Genomic DNA, 15,573 nt, shown 5'->3' with positions numbered 1-15,573 from the left:
CTTGACAGAAGCAGGTAAGGACCAGCATCGTGCCTGTGCAGTGCCACATCCAGCACAGGTGGATATACCCCAGCTGCTGCTCTCGTGCTTTACAATCACTTGTTTCTGCTGCAGGTCACTCTGCAGAGAAAGTTTATTTTAACTCTGAGAAAAAAAAAAAAAAAGACAACTTTGCTATGCACCAAAACATGGCAAACAGTGTCAAAGCCTGTAAGAGTATCTCTGGTTCTGAAATTTAAAAGGGTTTTTGTCCTGAGATGTTTCAGAGGATAATTACAGAACACATCCTGGGCAACAGAGCAGCCCCTGGGCTGAGCTGGTGCAGGGGTGAAGCTGCCCCAGCCCAGGTGCTGGAGCTTCTGCCATCAGCACTGCCCAGCCTCTGAGCCTCCCAGCTGCACACACTTAGCACCAATTGCACATGCCCCACACCATGGGGGTATAAAATGGCACCTGCTGTGGGGGAAGCTTGTAAAGAAAGGGCTTCCATTGGTTGTTTTAAAATGCCATACTTTTTATTCAGCCTGGCTTTCAGAAATAATTTTGACTTGTTAGTTGAAGGTTGCCCTCAGTGTCTGGTTTTAGTTGAAGTTGCTGAACTTCAGTGAAGAGATAAGCGGCTGCTGATGGAGCTCTGTAACAGGGAGCAGTGGTGGCCTGGTGGGTACCTGGCTGCAGTCACCAAAACCTGTGGGAGTTGTTCATGTAAGTGTAAAATGATTATGGACAAGGTCAGGGTTACACATAAACACCTCTCTCTCGTTGGTGACCTGCTGGGACACAGCAATGGTCCCAAGGGATCAGGACCTTCAGTGTTGTGTGTTTCCTGAGCAGGCAGAGCTTCTGATAAAATTAGGTTTTTCTTAACAGGTTTATTAATTTGAGCTTAAAGCATATGAAGGAGCACCCTTGTGCACACCAAAGCCTCACGGGCTGTCTTTCAGGTTCCCTGGGTGCATGCATCCTGGTGCCCAGTTCACTTCCAGCTCTCTAAGCTTTTTTCTGCTTACCAGAGACTTGCAATTAGAAACCCCTCGTCATCTGTAATTTGCAGGTGATGCACAGAAATGGGGTACCCAAGGGTTTGCTGTAACTGAATTACTGCTGGGTGTAAATAATTCTCATCAGCTCTTACTATCATAAATAAAATTGTGGCGTTTCTCCACATCGTCTTTCCTTTGATGCAAGTAGATGGCAGGGGAGTACTGCTGGCATCTTGCTGGTGGCTGTGACTTGCAGCAGGATGGGCTGCACCTGGACTGGGATTTTTGTCCTCACTTCTGAAAGCTGCTCTGAGCCTCTTGTGTGGATGAGCAAGCAGCTGCCCTGACATGATAGTAGTGCCATTGCTGACTATCGTGTCAGTGATCTGGGATCCAAGAAGTCTGTATTCTGGCCTGGGACAAGTTATTTATTTTGTTAAGTCCATTTCTACAAGGCTGTTCTTTCCTAAGGTTTTTGAGGCTTGGATCTTGTCTGTCATTGTCAGGATCAATTCCTGTAAGTCCTGCAGCAGTCAGTCTCTCTCTGAGGACGGGGGAAGGAGGGGAGCTGTGGGCTTCAGTTGCCTGGAGATTGGCAGACATAAAGATGTTTTCCCCTTCTGCTTTGTGTTTGTTCTTTTGGCATCTTTTCTTCCAATTTCAGTACCCACTGTGCCCAGTGCTGAAAAACACACAAAGGCAGTCTCTGACCCTTGCTGGTTTATCACCCTTTAAGTTGATGTAAAAATTCCCTTTTCTGCTCCAAAATCCACCAGCATCATCTCTTCAGAAGCTCTACCACCATCACCAATCTCTGCCTTAAAATGTACACTAAAAATGCGAAACATTAGAGAAGGTTAGTTCTAGCCAAAGGACGTTCAGAGTTACATCTGAGACTCTCCATAACTTCAGCTGCTGCCTGGTGAGTACAGCAGAGTGCTACAAGCTCTCTGGCTGGAAGAAGGTGGGCAGGCAGAGAAAAACAAAAGTTTTCCCCTGGTCTGACAGCCTCTGGTGCCTAAGACAGGATTTGGTTTTAGCACACTTCATTATATTTCACCAATTAAGATAATTTTATTTCAGAAAATAAAACCCCATAAAAATATTCTAAGTGTGTTTTTCAGTATGAACTTGGACTAATGCTGCTTCCCGTTTTTTAAAGTAGGTGTGCATCCCAGAGATGACTGTCTGGTACCAGGCATAGCTAAGTTTTTTGAGGTTCCTAACTGACCAAACTTAACTTCACAGCATTGTACTGACGGACGTTCCTGTTGTTTAAACAAGTTTGAACCTAGTGTGAACAATTAGACTTAAACTGCAAAAATATCTGAGCACTGCTGGAAGTTTTCCTGCAGCCTTGATTGAATGATTCTCCAAATCGCACGTTGGTTTTGCCAAGGTATTGTACTGAGTAGCGTTCCAGTGATGCAGTTCCCTTCAGCTCCATAGGTAATGGAGCCATTCTCTTCTGATGCTATGCTAAGAGAAAGCAAATGAGCTGAAAGCAAAGTATGGTTGTGTACAGGAGTCTCTTCATTGTTCTTTCTCCTTAAGTTGTCATTTCTGCTGGTACTGACTCAATTATTATCCAGCATGAAAGGGAAGCAGCTTGACAAGAGAGGTTTTCTGTTCTGTTTTCAACTGCCTGTTGAGGTAGGCCGTCTTTCCTCTCTCCCTTTTAGATATTGCCTATTATTTTCTTAATGGCTTAAACTCCTAAAACTATGCCGTGAAAAACAGCTTTGCTCTTGGACTTCCTGCCTGTCTGCTTGTATCCCCTGTTGTATTTATATTATTGAATTGTATTTTATACACACCATACCACATCCCCTCCAGTATTTTAGATTCCCTCTGAATATCTCCTGGGGTTTTTGTTGTGTTTTCTTTTTTTTTTTTTTAACACCACCATCCTCAGGTAGCTGCTAGTGTTATTAAAGCCACCCTTCCATTGAAGGGTAATGTGAAGTTTCAAGTCATCCTCAAGCTATTTCCAGTCTTTAGGGCCTGCTTCTGCAGGTGCTGCCAGGTATCCTGCTTGCAGAAATCCCTGCCAGTGTAATAGGGATGCCAGCTCATCTAACTGTGCTTTCAGGGCTGGACCCATGGAGAGAGGGATTTCCTACTGCTTTACAAAAATACATTCAAAAACTTGCGTCCAACTGCTTAGAAAACTCTGAAATTGGTTTCTTGCTGTGTTCTGTGATCTGTTATTTCCAGACAGTTGGAAAAATTAAACTTGCATTACCAGCCTGGGCCATATCGAACAAGCGAGGGGCAGGTTTTCAGTCTCAGCTCTCCATTGTGGGGGTGGAAGCAGGGTTGTGAGGCTCTTAATGTTACACTCGCATCATATGTGTGACGATGAAATGAATTGGTTAATGAGTGCCTAAGCATCTGTTCAGCCTCTGGTAGATACTTTGCCAAGGTTCAAGTTCCCTGTGGAGGATTAGCCACCTGGTGCAGTTTTCATGATATACTGACAAAGGGGACACCCACCTTTCGTTTTACTGCAGAGGATGGGTGAATGCTGGAATATTGTTAATCAAATGTACAGGGTCCCTGGGAGGTCTGAGAGTTTGATATATTTTTGTAATATAACAATTAATTTTGTAATTGTTACAAGTTAGATTACAGCAGAGCCCATGACTGCTGTGTATTTTTGTAGGAGGAGTGACATCTACTCATCTCCTCTGTTTTGCCAAATAGACTTATTTTCTTTTTCTTAAATGACACACAGCTCTTTACACACAATTATCTTTCTTGCTGTATAATATATAAAATCAATATACACCATAGGGCAATGAGAAATGGTGATAAAAAGAGGTTTTTAAGAAAAAATGAGTATTTCATAGCCTGAACTTACAATTAGGCTTTCCAAAGTGTCTAGACTTTGCTGCATGTACAGCATTATGAGTTGATGAAAGGCCTGTGCTAAAAGGCTTAAATTTATGTGATGGTAGTATCGCTTTACGATGAGCATGATTTAGTAGGGGTTTGACCTATCAGACATATTATAGCAAAGGAACTTAGTATGATTGAAAGACAGAAATGTTTCACATTTGTTGCTGAACTTTGAAGTAGCTGAAATCATGCAACCAACCTGAATTAAGAAAATTAAATGGATGAAGTCTCAGTGAACTGAAAGGAGGGCTTGGCTGGGCTTTTGCCCCTGGGTTAACTGCTGAAGCCATGCAGAATCACTTTCTGATGTTGTTTTGGTTTTGCCATTGTGGGGAAAGGAAGGATGTGTGTTTCTTTTTAACCTGTGGATGGGTGTTTGTGGTAAAAACCCTCCGGTGATGTCTGTGGCAGAGTGAGGCTGGCTTATCCTGCAGCTGGGTCCAGGTGTGCTGAGCTCTCTGAAAGAGAAAAGGCTGAAGTAGGAGGCCGGGATTAAATACCTCCAGCTGGGCCATGTTTGTGACCCTGCTACTGCAGGACCCCATGCCTCAGGTGCAGCCCGTGGGGCAGCTGGATCTGCCCCGTGCTGGGGATGCTGAGGGTGCCACCATAGAGAAGGGCGATGGCTGAGGCAGGGCAGTGCTACAGGAGGAGCTGTACCTCCTTGCCCTGGCCTTTGTGCAACTGCTATGAATGTAGCCTGTCAGCAGAGAGACTTGTGATTATGTGGAGGAATTTCAGAGCCTCGTCTGCTGGATTTGGCAGTGGTTTAGGTGCCTGCAGGGGAGAGGAGACAATAAGACCATTTGTTGGGCTGATCATCCAGCTAAGTGTTCAGCTCTGAGCAGCCCACAGCTACTCCAGCTGGGTAACCTGACTTCAGTATGGCTGCAGTTCAAGGCCCCTCTGAGGCAGAGAGGTGGGAGGATGCGGTCAGGGTCTTTTTATCTGAGGTATTTAAATATACCTGCGTGCACAGTGCCCTAGGTCTGTGTTTCAGCAAGGTGCTGGAAATGCATAGAAAGAAGCCACCCTTCCCACTTCATAGTTCAATAGCTTGTGAATAAAGGATGTAAAAATTATGGATTTGTCTCCCATTTTTGGCTTTTGCCAAATTTGGTTTACAGCCTCAATTTTGCCTCTGCAATCAGATGACCTCCTTCAACAGCACTGCCTGCTCTGTTTTCATTTATTTGCTGCACTTAGGTGTCTCTAATGCCACTAAGCATGCGGGTGCAACCTGCTGTTCTAGACAGCCTGCATGCAAAGGACCTATTTACAACCTGTGTTGCCAAATCAGAGGGTTGCCTTTCTGATGGTTATTTGTAGTCCTGGGTTTTGGCCCTATGTTTTCTTTGGCCTTACGTAGTCAGTGTGTTTACACAGAAGAAAAGGTGATGTTTTCTGGCCGCACACTGGGGGATATTCCAGTTGGGTTGGACACCAACAGCGCAGGGTTCTCTGCAGTTCTTAGATTTTGTTTCTGAACACTTTTGCCATCTAACAGTGGAAGTTTTTTTTTAAGGTAAAATAATGATTGAACAGATAATCTGTGGAATGTGACCAGCAGAATGTGCAAGAATGACATGGTAGAAAATTCCCATTATTGTAAGTCACAGAGTTGATGTTATTGCAGTTTCCTCTCCTTACAGTCCCCAAACAAGAATTACCTTTGCAGGAACATGCATGTGGGAGCACAGGCAATGCACGTTTCTCCAGCAAAGATTTGCTTTGGTGCAAGTGTCCTTGTGGCTTGAGAACAATTGATGTGACAAAAGGTTATGATGAAAAAGCTATGGTAAATAATGCACAGTGACCACTTTTAAGTTTAAAAAAAGAAAACCAAACCCGAAACCCAACCAACCAAACAAATAGCATCACATAAATTGCTTTCCCTTCTTTTCCTTTCTAGCTAAAGCATTTGTTTGAAAAAGGGTCTGAAACTCTTTCAGGTTTCTAAAATCTTTTGCAAGACCAAACATCTGAAGCTACAATCTTTTAGCTGAGTGTAACAGGACCCACACCTCTCAGTGGGGTTTAGTGCTGCAGCTGGGACCCTGAGATTCTTGGGATCAGTTTACTATGGCTGGTTTTGTCTGGCAGATCGTAGCAGTCTCCCAATATGTCTTTTACATACTGCAGAACCATTCATAGTTCATTTGATATTCACCAGCACCAGCTCAAGTCCACTTTGTAAATAGTTCTGAATTTCTGCATGTGTGTTAAATGTATTGGGCTTGCCAGGAGCAGGAATAAGCAGTGGTGTTTTGGGTTTTTTATTTCTGATTTTTTTTGTCACTTTCTTCTGGTTTGCTTGCTCTAGTATATCACAAGTCGATTTCTTATGTGCTTTCAAATTGAAATGTAAGTCTAAACTGGCCTTTCCTAGGTAACGGATAGTTTAATGAAACTGGATGAATGAAAATGTTTTCCATTAAATATGGCAAGATAGTAAATAAAAATTGTTTAAAAGAATCTCACTTGACTGCATGCACATAATCACGGAGGCACTTAAAGAATGAACTTTTTCACTTAAGGTTATGTGGATTTCCTTTGCTCTTCGAATCAATTTTATTATCGACATGTGTCCCACCTCCCAGTGTGCAAAGCTATTTGCTCATGTTAAGTGCTGGAGCGGGTGTGCTGGGGAAGCTACTAGGATCCTTGTTGTTAGTCCAAACTCCTTCTACTGGCTGTGCGTGCCTTGTCATGTTTGTAAGTGCACAAAGGGGAAAAAAATCCTATCTTGTTAAAGACTGAGCTTGTCTGCTGGAAGAATGCCCACTTGCAGGTGAGAAATTGTCTGTCTCAGTTAGGACAAGGGAACTAATTGTTTGGTCCTGTCTGGTTTTAAGTGCTCTGAGCAATCAGGGCTCTACTGCTTCCTCTGGGAGATTATGTTGCTTAATACGCTGGAGTATCAGGAAGTTGGTTTCTTGCCCTGGGCATTCAATTCAAAATTTTCTTTAATTTAATCTCATTTCTGGAGCTGGTGAGAAAACCAAAATATTTTTTCAGAATTGGGGTTTGCTGCTTTCTCAGGATCTGCTAAACAGTCTGCAAACATGCACATCTGCAAGGGGAATGCCTGCAGGTGACAACTTGGTTATAAAGGTTCTGATGGAGCTTTCTCTCTTTTCCTACATTGTCCTCATCAGGTTGGCCTTCGAGAGTCCTGACTGGTTTCTGTAGGGTGTTATAACATGTATGACACATTTACATATAATTACTTTGACCTTTCTGCAAATTCTAAGGGTAGTAAAACTTTGTCGTGGATGGAAGTATGTAAAACTGAATATTTCTAGACTCTGAGTAATTAGGAGGAGATGGGGATTGTGTGTGTGTGAGGTTCTGTTCTCAAACACCTGGTGACTCTAGCACCAGCCCTTGAGCAACCGTGGTGGAGCTGAGGAATGGCCTTACACCAAAGCTTGTGACTTGGAGACAGAATACATGAATTTTGCTCTACCTTACACAGATTTATTCTGTGACCCTGTACAAATCACTTAACCTCTTTCTGCCCAGAGTTCCAGTCCATAAAAAAAGGCTAGTGTTTCCCTATCTCACAGAAGCGCTGGATGCTTAATTCATTAGTGCTTATAAAGTATTCTGAGGTCTTTTAGAGGAAACTGCTGCATGTCTGTGAACTCTTAATGTTGATTCATGTACAACTACTGAGGCCTGGGACTTGGCTCCCCAGAGCTGAGGTAAAGACCCTGGCTGACAGGTTCATTTTTATCATGGATCTAAATCTCCTTTGTGCTATCGCAGGACTTGCAGAAATGTATTTCCTGAAGAATATTGAAAATAAATATTGAAATGTTTCTATGTTATGATGAATTATGTGTGTATATTTACTTTAAAAAGATACAAAAAAGCTTCTTATATGCCTTCTGAAAGTGTCTTGACCGTACCTGCTGAGCCCTGTGCTGATTTTGAAGGCAGTTGAGGAAGATGCTGAGAAAAGAGGTGTTTTTTTTCAATCTATGTTTTTTCTTCCTATGTTTTCTGGCTAAATATAGAATTGCTACGAAATATTAGTTATTCAGATAAATGTTATCGTATTCAGCATGGTGGGGCATGTCATTTTCCATTGGCATCATGTCATAGGCCACTGTAATATGTCAGAAGTATTTTATTGCAATGGCTTCATCATGTAAATGAGATGTGACGGGCTGCAAATCAAATTTACCATACCTACCTTTAACATATACTAAAAAAGCTAACAGCATAGATCAGGCACTGGCTAATACAGAGTGCTACTGCAGTGGCAGAGATCCGGGTGCAAATGTTGAGACGGGTTATGAAGGACAAGCAGTTTGAGAGTTATCTCTTTTCATGTACATTGTAATATCCTTTATTAACTTCGTTTAGAATTCAGTTTCAACTCAAGATAGATAAATACTGGAGCAGGCAGTCTGCTGCAGATTTGGACAAGAAAGAGTGGAAGTAGAAGTACATTTGTGAACTGTCTCTTGTTGCCTTTTGCTTTATTAGGACTGTAACTTCTCATCCTTAGCAACATGAAGTATGACAGACTTGCCCTCTTCTAACCTCTCCGCTTCAGTCCGTGCTTCTAGGAGGATCTCATGTCTACCAGTAATGTGTTGGAAGAGAATAAGTTTCAACCATTATCAGGCTAATTTTAAACTTTGGAAGTAAAAATTAAGAACCTTTGGCTTCCCATGGAAATCAATAGCTACTCACTAGATATCAAGGTACACAGGGAAAATGTGCCCTCTGCTTGAAATACTAAATTGCTTTTGTTTGTTGCATGATGAGCTTGGGTAACTTTATGTAAAGACATTGTTCAGTCATGCTTATTTGGAAGACTTGCTGTTGAGGAATAGCAGTGATGCCAAGAAAATTCATCCTACAATTAAATATATTAGCATTTATTTCAGCAACCCAGTTTAATCTTAATTTCCAGTAAAGCTTCATATATAATTATGATAATTAAGTTATTTGGTAATTGTAGGCTGAAATAAGTTTGTAACAGAAATGTTACAAACTTCTTTGGGTGGCTGAGATTGCTATTATATCTTCTTTTTTTTGGGTGGAAGGGGAGAGGCACATCGTTTGTGCAAGAATGAAAAATGCATAGATTAGCAGGTTATTCTCTACAGAAATTCTGCGTTCAAGCCAAGGAAAGCTGAAATGCTATCTACAAACTAAAATACTAATTTCTAAACATTGAGATATGTTTCTCTAAAATTACAAAAAAAATTAAATCTGTGTCCTGAAAAATATGATAATGTGAGGCTGTTGTGTTCGTAGCATTCAGAGGAGGAAAAAATTACACAGAACAATACTGAGAAAGCTTAGATTAGGGAAGAAAAGGAGGAGGTCAAAAGGGGGATGATTACATGGCCGCTAGGAAAATAGGTTCTCAGAGTGCAAAATTCTTTCTACGGGTAGAACTGCTGAAGCTGAGAAGGATGTTTTTACAGGAGATCACTGCACAGCCTTCCTTAAACTTGGCCTTGCACTTCCTTTGTGATGTCATCCCATGGATATGGAAATGTCGTAGTAGTATTGCACTGTTGAAGTAAAAGCTAAGAAAATGATGCTTTGAAGAACCAGATTAAAAAGTGACACACTTTGCTTCTTGCTTCAAGAGAAAAGATCATTTCAGCCACCAGGTACTGGCACAAGGACAGCTGGTTGTTGGCTGCAGTGTGTTTTCCCTCTGTCTCCTACAGAGTGAATACTGGTGGCTGGTGACCTTAGCAGTTTTTCACCGCAAAAGGCTTTCAAACATACTTTTTTTCTTTCTTAATACCACAGATATTAACAGACTTCTCTTGTACATTCTATGCTACATTTGTTAGATCTTCACAAGCATGTGCATATGGTATTGTCCATGCAAATTTTACGTTGGCAAAGTTGTTTCAGCATTTTAGTAGGTTGCTGTGTCTTTATAAAATAGTAGATGGAATAGTTCAGCTTCTCCTCTTTCATGCTCATTGGTAAAAAGAAAATCCCAACTACATATTTCTAAATCTTTTTTAAACTCATTTTAGAAGAAAAGCAGGTCTTCTGATCATTCACTCAGTTTCTTGTACCACAACTTGAGTCATTATGCAATACCCCCCCCAATACCTTTTTACTAATTTTGTGTTGAAACTCTAATCCAAATAGAAAGGGTGTTTTAAACTGGGGTATCATTCAGAAGATACTAGCTACAAAAGGAGAGTGGACCTTTTTCAGGGGCCTCTGATCAAAAAAACCTGTAACCTGCAGCTCACCAGTGGGTTGCCATATTTGCTTGCAATGTGGTAGAGAGAAAAAGGCCTACTTGTTTTGTCAAGAAACATGAGCAGTGAGCAGAGCATTTCCAGAAAGCCCAAGGCATTAGAGGGACATTGGACTGTTGATCTGAACCTGATTGATCTGATCTGGGTCCTGACCAGGCTGTTAGATATCTGGGGACCCTAGAGAAAGCTACAAAGCCCAGAAACTCTGCCTGGATAAAAATTTCTGGTGGAGGAAAAGAAAGAGCAGCTAGGGAAACCCAAGTGTCAGTAAGTTGCTCATTGGGCTGCAAACAGTGTTTTCAGTCATAACACGAGAGGTATTTGATGGGTGCAGAGGGATTTTGAGACATGTCAGTGGTCTGTTCTCCAGAGCACTTTGGATATTGGGTTATGCTACTATTAGTTGTGCATTATTTGTCATTCTCCTGAGTAATTCCACTGCAGTGTAGATGTAGGATCTCAAGCATGGGGAAGAGAACAATGGGTGAGTCTGTCTGCTATCCCTGCCTTAAGAAGGTTTAAGTGGTTGGCAAGGTTGGCAAACACACACCAGAGGAAGATTTTTAGGCCTGCTTAAGTTAGGGGAAAAAGGTGAGGGTGTACATACATGGGGATGGGCTGTCAGCTGTGGGACAGTGCAGGGAGGAGTAGGCAGAGGACTGCAGATCTCACAGATGGGAAGGAGGAGGTGTGCATGAGAAAGGGGAAGGAGAGGTCCCTATGGCAAGGATTTGAAGTTGAGCAAAGGGCTGCAGTGAAATGGGAAGCAGGGTGTGTTTGATTCCCTTGAGAAAATGCTGGGGTTTTTTAATGTTTCTTTTGTTTGACAAGTCAGGTCATGTATGCTTATACTCAGGTGTAAAAAGCTTGCGTGTTTGTGTTGATCTTGGAAGTCTCAGGGCTGCAAGAGTGGAGGCAAAATACAGCCTGGCTCAAAAAATGGACCTCTCAATTTTTATGCTGTCTATTTCTCATTTTTTTTCTTCCCTTCATCTCCTTATTCCTGTCTTGCTCCACTCTGCACAGTCAGACATCAGTTTTCAGAATATCTATTTAAAAGCAAAACAGGTTTTACTTTATTTATGTTTGGTAAGCATGATGTGTTGGGAAACAGAAAGCTGCAGCAGCCTATCAAAATGGCCAGACCTACACCACTTCTTCTTTATCCCTGTGTCACCAGCGATAGGGAAATAACCATTTTGGAGGGCATAAGAGAATGAAAAATCCCTTCAGCTTCTCCCCAGGGCAGAGTTTCATCCACGTGCTGTCAGCAGCATCCCATTCATACAGGTTTTCTTAGGCAGGCATTGGAAGTTATTCTGAACCTTGACAGGAAGTGGAGATGAGCTTTGTCTTCTGTAGTTAGCCAGTGGGGTCCCCTCTGTTAACAGTTTGTGCTTGACCACTTTTCATTCAACATTCATGCAGTGCTTAATGTAATGTAGTTAGTTTTCTGTGAAGTAATCACGTGGTACCAGTGGAACTTGGACACCACCCTCCTGTCCAGTGGCAAAAGTCAGGATTTGACCCCGCAGCTGCCTTGCCGGAGAAGCATCTGTAGGCAAGGATCTGACAGCAGTGCAGCAGACAGTGGGTAAGACAAAATGCTTAGTTTTAAAGCCAGATGCTGTAGCACTGTTGGCTTTCACCAGGCTGCAAGATGGTTAGTGAAAATGGAGAATGAACTCCTAACACACAACCTCTTGAAGACAGTAATGTGGAAAGATTGTCTCTGGCTGCAATCTGTTATGAATGAGGCCACAGGAATTTTATGTCTTGCAGTTAGAACACTTGATGCAAACTTTAATCAGCATGGATGGATTTGTTACTGGAGATAACAGGAAAAGATAGGTCCTTGCAAGGGTGTATTTGTTCTTGGGGGTAGGTGAGTGTTAAACTTTCAAGACCCTCTTTTTTGTTTGACTTCAGCTTGAATGTTTAGCTCAATTTGTTTTTGAGTATCTAGAGTGTTTGGAAGCTTAGGGTGGAGAGAGGGAGATATACTACAGCTGGTAATAATAGTAGGGCCTCTTATGCTGTCAGTTTAACAGTTGAAAAACCATTAGGGAGAATGGTATTAATAGCAAGTTTTGTTCACACTTTCTCTGCCCAGTTTTCCTTTTTTTTTTTTTTTTTGTTTTTGGTGACATGCCTTTCCTACCATGCTCTGAGAGCAAGTAAACAGTGGAGCTCTGTGTGTTTGTATTGTGTATGGTCAGTGTTATCCATGAAACCATGGCTGGATGTAGATCTAAAATTTTCACAAATCAATTTTCCAGTGCTTTGGCTATTGCATTTTAATGTAGCTCCTTCTAAACAAACAAAATCATGTTTTCAGGAAGCTAAGACAGGATAAGAAGTGATTTGTATGGGAAATGGTGGCTGATTTGCTCGGACTGCTGCAGCTGTTTCCTTCTGTGATACGAACAAAACCCCTTCAAATCAATCGGATCCATGTTGGCTGAGCCCTGCTACCCACGCAGAGGGGCAGCTGAGCTTTTTCCCCCTCCGGTGGGAAAGCAGTTGTGCCAAGGCCTTCTGACCCATGCTGAGATGTTGCTTTGTCTGTTTCTCAGCTCCTCCCAGTTCTAGACTATGGTAAGGATCCATTAGTACTGAGACTAATCTGGGTGGATGTCTCTCTTACAGATAGTGAAGTCCATGTTAAGGGCATCTCTTGCTGCTCTCCAATACCACGTAGAGTGGTTTTCCTTCATCTTTCCTCCTTCCCGCACACACGGCTCTTCCAGCCAGAGCCCTCAGCACCTTGTTGCCCAGTTAGACAGCCTCACCCATCCTCGAGACTCTTTCTGCTATTGATTCCATGTGAAGGTCTTAGCGCTGCACAGGAACAATGAACTAAAATGAAGGAAGTAAATACTCTTCTATCTTTTTCTATTGAAAATGCAGAATGGTTACATTGAAATTAAGAGCACCATAGCTTTTTACCCTCAGCCCCGAGGGAGGGAATCATTCTGAAAACCTGCATGCTAAATTCTTCCTTCCCCCCCTCAAAATAACATGTATGAATAGCGATCCTTTAAGAAAGAAGGATTCCAAAACTCCATTTACCTTGACAGCTGTCACTCAGCACTTGCAGTTGTCACAGCAGTGTGTAGTTTTTCATGAATTACGAGCACCCATGTTAGTTTTTTTTTTTTCCTTTATCAGTCATCAGCCCATCAGCTGGGCCATTCACAACGTCTTCTGGCAGCTCATTGGGGAGATCAGTGCCACTGAATCATGCCCTATCAACTCCCCCCACCTCAGTATATGACACTGTTTACTGCTGTGCCTTTTCCTGTAAATATTACAAGCAGTGCACTAACAGGAGGGATGTGTGGGAATGAAATGGCTTTAACCTTGTAACAGCTGGGATGGCAGGCCTGCACTGACTGATAATTCACGTGTCCTCAGGTTTCACTTACTTTGCTAAATAACATGTAGACGTCCCACTTTGAAGTCTTGTATATGATCGTTAATTAGACAACATTTAATTTGGCTTAACATTCATGTCAGTTTTGTGGAAGTGAGCCTCCATAATTAGAGAACAGAGATCAGGATTCTGTCAGGCTTATAACCTCTCACTCTAGTTTAATGCTCACTCCTCCAGTGCCGTGTCACACTGGATGCGCAGGAGTTTCCCCTCCCCCCCGTCTTTTCCGCTTGAATAGTAAGAAAGTTGCCCGTATTACACAACTGACAGCAAATGGGATCATTCATGGAGATGTAAGGGCATATGATTTGCTAGTATTTAACAATGAACTTGCCCATTGAAACAGATTACATGATTGGAATCTCTGTAAATAATACGTTTACACAAGCCTGGAATTTAGTTAAAATTGCTTCATATGTTGAAGGTGCCCAATGCAGGCTCCTGTGATGCTTTTCAGTAGAAATTCATGTGCAAAACAGACTATGGAACTAGTATCTTGAAATCAGGCAGGCGTTTTCTAGTCCATTTGAATAGGTCTTTAAGAGAAGGGTGCTTTCTGTTTTGAAAATACTTCTCTGGGATGATTAAAAATAAGATGCTGTTTGTTGCAGGTTGTTAGATGTGACATCAAGTCCATATGCAGAAGCACATTGCACTTAGTATTTTTGGCATCTAGAACAAGGAAAGATGGTCTAAGGTTTTGCATTTGAAAAATGAATATATTACCCACTAAAGTCTCCCCAGTGATGCTTTTGCCAGTTTGTTCTAAAGTTACATCCAAATGTAAAGATGTAGCTGTTACCTGATTGTCTCTGAGGCCAAGGCATTTCTTTAAAGATAAAAGATCCAAATGTAGCACAGTTTTAATCAATATTTCCTTTCTCCCCCTGTGCAAAGGGAGATTTTTGGCTGATGCCCATTGTTACTGTACGCAAGGAGTGTCTGTCAGGCATCACACTCCTTTGAACTTGATGTACGTAGTTTATCTCTGGAGAGGAAACCACTAGTTTTTCTCTGGCTTGCACTGGTTATCACCTATGACCGAGTAGCTGGTGATACTTTGTGGTGAAGTGCTGTGCACCAGGGTGCTCTGAGGCCACCTGGACTGACATGTCCAAGCCAAGGACTCCACTCAGGCAGCTATTTGCTGCTAATGAGGCCATGGGGAGTGTTCAGCAGAGAGAGCTTTTAACTAACTGGCATAAGGTTTCTTCCCCCCTCTCTTTCTCTGCTGTGAAATTTTCTTAAACATTCCTGCCTCATTTATTTTTTTTTTTTCTTGAGAGTAAAGAAAGATGGAATCCTTTTCATAGCAATCCAGCACTAGTTTGTCCTCAATTCCTCATGAAGCTTTTCATCCAGAGCAGTTGTTCCTCACTGTCCTCAGCTTGATGTTTTGGAGCCAGATCTGAAGGAGGACTTCTGTGACCAGGAGCTTGCCAGTTCAGAGCTTGCTATACCAGTTAATTAGTAAAAGGCTATACTTCTTTCTACAAGCTTATATTTACTCATAGCCTTACTGTGTCACAGCTACAACATTACTATTGCACATCACAGCCCCGTGAGATCTTGCTTTCTAGTATCTGTGGTGGCAGGCTGCAGAAATGGTTTCTCTGGGCCTGCTTTGAGAAGTTGAGCTCATCCTGCAATTTGTGTGTTGCTTTTCTGAACGTGAGAGAAGTGTTTGGGCATCTGCAGCATCTTGAGGAAACACTGGATGGATCTAATCTGAGTTTATCTTGATTTTGTAGGTCAAGATACAATGTAATTGCAAGTTCTGCCATGACTATGTAGCAGAGAAACAGTACCCAAGTGTTCAGATTTTAATCAATGCGTTTGCTTTCTGACCAGTAACTGTGATGCTAGGCAGCGCGTCTAAAAGAGTGAACATGTTGCTGATTTGCCATCTTGAAAGAACTCACTTATATTGTGGTGACACTGCCTTAGGATGAGTTTTGTGCCTATTTGAGGTTGTTCTGCTGTTCCCAAAGATCTG

The sequence above is a fragment of the Phalacrocorax aristotelis genome, chromosome 8, assembly GCF_949628215.1.
Source record: "Phalacrocorax aristotelis chromosome 8, bGulAri2.1, whole genome shotgun sequence".
Taxonomy (NCBI): domain Eukaryota; kingdom Metazoa; phylum Chordata; class Aves; order Suliformes; family Phalacrocoracidae; genus Phalacrocorax; species Phalacrocorax aristotelis.
The sequence above is the reverse complement of the archived record's forward strand: the minus strand, read 5'-3'. Positions refer to the sequence as shown.